This window comes from Pteropus alecto, unplaced genomic scaffold (genome assembly GCF_000325575.1).
Source record: "Pteropus alecto unplaced genomic scaffold, ASM32557v1 scaffold102, whole genome shotgun sequence".
Classification (NCBI taxonomy): domain Eukaryota; kingdom Metazoa; phylum Chordata; class Mammalia; order Chiroptera; family Pteropodidae; genus Pteropus; species Pteropus alecto.
The window spans coordinates 356,416-364,354 of NW_006432224.1; the positions used below are offsets into that span (position 1 = coordinate 356,416).

A 7,939-nucleotide genomic window follows, 5' to 3' on the forward strand; every position below is an offset into this window, starting at 1 on the left:
ATCCCGGCGCGGGACGTAAGAAACCACCATTCGGCGCGGAGGTTAAAGACGTGTCCCGAGATGCACACACCGGAGGGAACAGTGACGAGCAGACCTGTTTCTTCAAGCGGAGAGCACGCGACCTCGGCCAGTGATTCAACTCCGAGCCAGGGAGCCAAGAACCCGGATGAAGGGTGTAGCGTCGGCAATTCGTAGACGGCACATAACCCCACGCGCCTTTTTTCCTAACTAAAGTAAACAGCAATCGCAAAAAAAAACCCATATATATGTATAAACACATATACATAAATCATTGTATAGCGAGGCCCATAACCAGTGATACATTTAAAAATAAGATACACGTCACAAGTATGTTTGTATGTAACACATACGTGTCACGGTCGCGGAGGAACAATCATCCTCAGCAACGGGAGACGGGGGAGAAGACGTGACTGTGACGCCGTCCCACGGGCAGAGACCATGAGCATCGTGACCGTAAACAGGCGCCGCCCGGAAACGGAAGCTGTAATCTAAGGACATGAGATGGCGAAGAGGAATAACTATGAAAAGAAATGATTGGGTTCGTGCTGCGTAGACAGGCAGGACGTGGAGCGGCCGAGGAATGTGTGAGCAAACGCAGCGACTCAGCGTCTGCAGTGAGAGCGAACCCGGCACAATCTACGGAGAAGGCTCGGAGCGGCCAAGATTTTGATGAGATGTCGATGGTCATGGGTTTGCAATTACTAAAAATATTCAAAACTTATCAGTAAAAAATCGTCGAGCCACACAAAAAAACGTGTCCACGATGTTTACAGCGGCATCATTAACGCTGCCAAACGCGGGAGCAGCCCAGGCGCCTGCGGCAGGTGACGGATAGAGACACTGTGCTCCATCCGACGAGGGAAAAGCAATAAATATCAAGAAAAAGGGAGCACGGTCCAGCCATGAGAAGCCACGGAGGGCCCTTCAATGCACGCGGCCGAGTGGGAGAAGCCGGCCTGAGCACGCTGTGTCCGACGGGCCCACCCGCACGACGTGCCGGGAGAGGCGAAGCTGTGGGGACACTGGCGGACAGTGGTGGTCAGGGGCTGGCCCTGACCGCACCGGCGTGAAGGGCTCTCGGGGGTTTGTGGCCGGCTGGACAGATTTCCTTCAGAATCGCTCCCAACCACGGTATTCTCGGAAGCCACAGCTTTTAATCTGCATTTTCCCCCCACACGCGGATTGGCAGCAGAGCAGCCAGGTCGGCAGGGCGCAGCAAACCTGTAAGAAACAATCCGTAGGGTGTTTGGGGTCAGGATGGTAACTACGGGGTGACGAAACGCCGACAGCAGAACAGAAACCTTGGTATCAGACTGATCTGTGTGACAGTGGCTCGAGCCGTCACAGGCAGGTCCCTTGGCAAAGCAACCTGACACAGCGGCTGAGTTGGCAGGGTCTGGGGACATGGCGGTGGGAGACCCCGGCACTGCCTGTCCTCTCTCCCGGGGACACGGCTGTGGGAGACCCTCGCGCTGCCTGGCCGCTCTCCCGGGCCAGGTTTAGAGCCTGTGCTGGTGTGGGAAGGGACTTGAATGTAGTTTTGCGATTCCATTTAGAGGTGACAGCGACGGGTCCGTTGTTTCTGTCTCAGCGAATGCGCTGGTAACTGACACAGCAGCCCATTCTTTGTGTCCAGACCGTCTGTCACCGTGTCACGGTGGGACTTAGGGCTCCTCCCGCCCTGCCCTGGACGTGCACCCCGCACCTGTGTGCGTCCGTCGGAACTGGAGCAGGTCCAGACACCGGAGACCGAGCGTCCCTCGGCCTGGGAGGGCGGCAGGGCGGGTCCAAGGGGAAGGGGGCTCGGGCAGTGGGTGGGGCCCGGTGGAGAAGCCGAGACAAGCCGCGGCCTGGGAGCCCCCTCTGGAGAGAGTCTGCTGCATCCCCGAGCTGCTCACCGTCACCATGACGACGGAGTGGGCCTGCGCGGCCCGGTGTGCCTCTCTCTCCTGGCCAAGCACACCACCCTCATCTCGGTCTTGGATTAGAACCCACTTTTTTGACGGTATAGATGGGAAAACTAGACAGAACGTCGGCAAAGCTATAGAACGACTCAACAACATCCTCAGACGACAGGACCCACACCCCCCAGAACGGCAGAGCAAACGTCTTTGCCCGTGGGGCACCCACCCGCATGGACCACGTCCGGGGCCATGAATCAAATGCCAACAGATTTAAAAGGACTGGACGCATGCAGAGGGCGTCCTCTGACCCCACGGAATCAAACTGCAAAGCAGCAACACGACAGGAAAACTTCCAAACGCGCGGAAACTAGACACGCGCCGCCGAATAACCCGTGGGCGAAAGAAAAAATCCTCAAGGGAAATGAAAAAGCACTTTGAACTGAATGAAAATAAAAATACAGCATCAAACTCTGAGATGCAGCTCAAGCAGAGCGGAGAAGGCCACGTAGAACACTGGATGCTTATGTCAGAAAAGGAAAATCTCAAATCAGGACTCTAAGAAGAAGCCTAAAATAAACCCAAACCAAAGGAAATGATAAAGGCAAAATCGAGTGAAACCGGAAACAGAAAAACCATGGAGAAATGCGATGAAACAGAAGTTGATGCTTTAAAAAGGTCAGTGGAATAAACCTCGAGACGCGGATCACCAACCCCAGAAACGCCCTGGGCCTCGCAGCTCGGGCCCTACAGGCCTTCTGGGGACGGTCCAGAAATGTCACGGACAAGTCTACAAACATCTCCAGTTTAAAAGAAACGGGCCGATTCCGTAAAAGCACAAACCGTGACAACCTACCCCAATGGGAAACGGATCATTTGCACGGCCTTTAACTATGAAGGAAATGAATTTGTAACGGAAAAACGCCAAGGAAAGCAACCTCGGGGGTCAGAGGGCATCACTGAGAATTCTCGGAAATGGCCGAAGAAGAATGAGCCGTAACTTCTACCCGGAAAACAAGACGAGGGAGCACGGCCCGATCCGCCTCCTACAGGGTGACCGGAGACCGAAACCGCACAAAGATCGGGAAAAAAATAAAAAAAAATAAAAATAAATAAAATAAAAAATAAAATAAAATAAAATAAATGTCCGTAGAATACCTATTTCAGTGTGTGTACAACTGACAAAGGTGACTCCTGTGTCAAACCAAATGATCAGGTACATTATTTGGAGATACTCTCTATAGAATGGATATATCTCTCTTCTATGAAAACACCAATTTAGAAGCTCATGATTTTGAATTTTTAGTTAGACTTTTAAAATAATGGATACCCGAATATAATTCAAGAACATATAAAAAAATTCTCTCTATATATACAGGTAAATATAGACAAAAATAAATACATAAAAGACATGAACCACGATGGCCGAGTGAGGTGTATTTCAGGGACACAAGGCTGGGTCCATATTTGAAAATAGATCAGTCTAACCCGCCATGTTACTAGGCTGAAAATAAAATCACATGATCACATGATCTACTGATTCAGAAAACGCATTTGGCAAAATTCAACACGTATTCATGATAAAAACTAATCGTCTCAGCAAACTAGGGATAGTGGCCAGGGCCGCCGCAGCTTGATCAAGAACACACGCGAAACACCTGCAGCTGACGTCGGCCCTCGTGCCGAAAGCGTGAAGGCTTCGTCCCTCAGACCTGGGACAAGGCGCGACGGGCCCTCGGAGCATCAGCAGCCCGCTGAGGACCACAGGTCTGGCCCGTGCCGTCGAGCGAGAGAAGGACACGAGAGGTCCCTGAGACGTCCTTCCTCTGCCGATGCCACCACGGGGTAAAATCCCAAGGAACCTATCCTCAAAAAATAAACACACGAAACTTCCTAAAGACAACAAGTGCGTTCAGCAACTCAGCGGGCGTCGAGATATAAAAAGCAAAGGTGTTTCTGTGCATTAGCAATGAGCGCGGGGAAAGGAGAAATTTAAAACCACCGCGCCATTCGCAACCGCTCCAGATACGCGAGAGACACGCGCAGATCTAACGAAATGTACTCAGGACAGAGCACGTGAGGAACTGCGACTGAACCGGACGACATCGCAGCGAACGTGTCAGTCCTTTCCCAGAGTGATCTACAGATTTAATGAAAGCCTTTTTGGGGGGACGGGGGAGGGGAGGTGGGTCAATATAGACAAGAGTATTCTAAAATTCACTCGGAAAAGCAAATGAATTACTAAAGTAATTTTGAAAAAGAGGAAGAAGAGGTTTAATTGCTCGACCCAATTTCGAGACTTACTACAGAGCTATAGAAGTCAGGACTGTGGCTATTGACACAAAAATAGAAAATCCAGTGAAGGGAACGAAGGCGGGAACTCAGGAAGAGCCCACGGCCGTGATCCGACTGACTTTTGACAAATATGCAAAAAGCAATTCCACAGAGAAGGGTTAGTGTTTTCCGAACAGCGATGGGGTAACCGGACATCCATCGGCAAAACAGCATCCACGAAGAACACCTTGATTTTATATAAAAGTGAACTCACAACAGTGAATTAAAGTGTAAAACGTAAAATTAAAAAACTTTTTCAGGAGGACCAAGCTGGCAGCAGCCTGGGACACTCGCCCCACCCACAAGCGAGACGAAGCACACACCTGTGCAGGTAGCAACCCGCCTGCGAGAGAACCAGCCGCATCGCCGCTGCTGACAACCGCCGGGAGCCGGAGGCGGGTGGGAGGAGGCCGGAGATGCTCGGGGCCCTTGGGGACCAAAAACGGGGGTTCTATGGAGAGCGACCCCACAGGGAGGTCTGACCACGAGTCCCCGCCTGGGCGGGTCACGGTGGGGGCCACGCCCAGGCCGCTCCCTTCTCTGGCGACAGTCTCCCCCAGCCCTGTCCTTGGCCGTCGTGCATCTCGGCTGGCACAGCTCTGACGTGGCGGAGTCAGACCCCCGACGGGTCTTCCCTACGCCCCCTTCTTAATCTCAGACACCTAAGAGAAACTGCAAACTGTCCCTCTCGGGAGCATGTGATGGCTGCTCCACGGCCTACGCCCCCGGGTTGGCGCAAACACACTTTTATGCAAGTTCCTCCAGGTCTGGGCGCTGGGTGTGGATGGGGGGCTGGCTGAGCCCGGGGCTGAGGCCTACCTGCCGGAGCTCCGTGGGCGGCCACGCTGCGTGGCCGGGAGCCTTTGATTTGGGGGCCGGGGAGGAGCAAAGCGCCGGGCGTGACCTTCCCCTGCACCTGCCGCTCCGCGCACCTGCCGCCCTCCGCACCTGCCTCCCCTCAGGCCCTGCGCCAGGCGCCCAGAGCGCATGCTCCGCCGGTTCCCACGCTTCCCACCTACCCCGCAGGTAGAGCCCCTGGCAGGTCGCTTCTGCACGGGCCACCTTCTCTGTAACAGACCAGACGGAGGCTGTGCAGAGAAGGCTGAGGACCGGGAGAATTCTCTGGGGTTCGAAGGGGCCGTGAGCCCCACCGTTTCCATCCCCCCGCCTCCCTAGCGAAGGCCAGGGCCCTGGCCTGCCTGCAATGTCCTTGCAGTGGCCGTCAGTCCAAGCCGGGGCACCCAGAAAGGACAGAGAAATAGGAGGCATCCCGATTGGAAAGGAAGAAGTAAAATGCTCATTATTTGCAGATGACATGATTACTATAGATAGAAAACCCTAAAGACTCCACCAAAAAACTATTAGAACTAAGAAATGACCTCAGTAAATTTGCAGGACACAAAATCAATATACAAAAATCCATTGCGTTTCTGTACACCGATAATGAACAAAATAAGAAAACAACCCCATTTGCAATTGCATCAGAAAGTGTGAGCTACCTAGGAATAAATTTAACCGAAGAGGTAAGAAACCTGTACTCTGAAAACTATCAGACATTGAAGAAAGAAATTGAGGAAGACACAAATCAATGGAAGGCGACACCTTGCCCATGGATCGGGAAGATTAATAATATTAAAATGTCCCTCCTACCTAAAGTACTAAACAGATTCAGTGTAATCCACTGAAATACCAATGGCATTCTTTTCAGAATTAGAGCAAAGAATCCTAAAATTTATGTGGAACCACAAAAGACTCCAAATAGCCAAAGAAATCTTGGGAAAGAACAAAGTGGGAGGTATTATACTCCCTGATATCAAAGTATACTACAAAGCCACAATAATTAAAGCAGCGTGACGCCGGCATGAAAACAGACACACGGATTCATGGCATAGAAGAGAGAGCCCAGAAATAAATCCCTGCTTATATGATCAATTAGCATCTGAAAAAGGAGGCAAGAATATACAATGGGGAAAAGACAGTCTCTTCAAGAAACGGTGCTGGGAAAACTGGACAGATGCATGCAAAAAAAAAAAAAACAGAATGAAAAGGGACCACCTTCTTACACCCTATACAAGAATAAACCCAAAATAGATTGAAGACTTAAATGTGTTTACAATTCCTAGAAAAAACACAAGCGGTCACCTTTCTGACATCGGTTTTAGCAAGACCTTTTTGGATGTGTCTCCTCGAGCAAGGCAAACAAAAGAAAAAAATAAACAAACGGAACTATGTTAAATAAAAAGTTTTTGCACAGCAAAGGAAACCATCCACAAAATGAAAAGACAGCCTACTGAACGGGAGAAGGTCTTTGCAAACGATACATCTGATAAAGGGTTAATATGCAAAACACATAAAGAATTCATATACCAACTCAACACCAAAAAAAAAAAATTCAATTTAAAAACGGGCAGAGGACCTGAATAGGCATTTCTTCAAAGAAGACATACGCGTGGCCAACGGACATATGAAAAGATGCTCAATGTCACGCATCATCAGAGAAATGCACATTAAAGCCACAATGAGGCGCCACCTCACACCCGTCAGGATGGCGTCATCAGTAAATCAACGACAAGTGTAGATGAGGATGTGGAGAACAGGGACCCCTCGGGCGCTGTTGGTGGGACTGCAAACTGGGGCAGCCGCTGTGGAAAACAGTCCGGAGTTCCCTCGAAAAGTTAAAAACAGAACTACCTGATGTTCCAGCCATCCCGCTTCTGGATATTTATCCAAAGAAAACGAAACACTAACTTGAAAAGCTCGATGCGCCCCTACGCTTACTGCAGCATCACTAGAAATAGCCAAGGGCTGGAAGCAACCTAAGTGCCCATCGATGATAGGTGGCCGGATACAGAAGAGGCGGCACATATACACCATGGAACATCGCTGAGCCGTGAAGAAGAATAAAATCTTACCATCGCAGATGACATGGAAGGACCTAGAGAGTATTATGTCAAGTGGAGTAAGCCAGACAGAGAAAGACAAACGCCATGTGATCTCACTTATACTTGGCATCTGAAGAGCGAAACAAACCAACCGACAGCCCGTGGGTACAGAGAATAAGCTGATGGTTGCCAGAGGGGGTTGGGGGTAAAAATGAAACGACTCTGTCAAGAACGTTATGAAGCTTTCAGAAGAACGAAGGAGAGACTCTTGTGAAACTCAGGCTTCATAGAGCGTTCTCAGACGTTACTCCAAGAGCACGTTTCAGAAAAGAAAAAAAAATCCATAAATTGCACTTCATCTATATTAAAAACTTTTCCTCTGTGAAAAGGCCTATTAAGAAGATGAACAGAGAGGCTGCAGACCGAGAGAGAAAAAAAATCCGCAAACTACGTCTGGCAAAGGAGTCGTATCTAGAATAAGTGAAGAACTCTTAATATACAGCGGAAAAAAACATCAAACAAAATAATCCGACTTTTCCACGGGCAAATAACACGAAAAGACATTTCAATGAAGAGGATGTACAGGTGGCAAATAAACAGATAAAAAGAGGTCACCGTCGCTAACCATTAGGAGAGGCAGTGAACCCACACAAGACACCAGCCTCTCAGATACAGACCCGTCGGAGCAGCCGAAATGACAAAATATGCACGATGCCAGGAGCCGGCGACGATACGGAGAAACCGAATTTCTCGTACATTGTGGGTGAGAATAGAAAATGGTCCAGCCTCTTTGGGAAAGAG

The 7,939-nt window shown here is 50.0% G+C and overlaps 1 protein-coding gene across 1 annotated transcript in view; it reads right to left on the minus strand.

The window, feature by feature from the left end:
• Window positions 1–7,939, minus strand: part of GABRG3 (gamma-aminobutyric acid type A receptor gamma3 subunit) — a 59,705-nt gene that overhangs the window by 43,473 nt on the left and 8,293 nt on the right. The gene's annotated exons all lie outside the window — the stretch shown is intronic.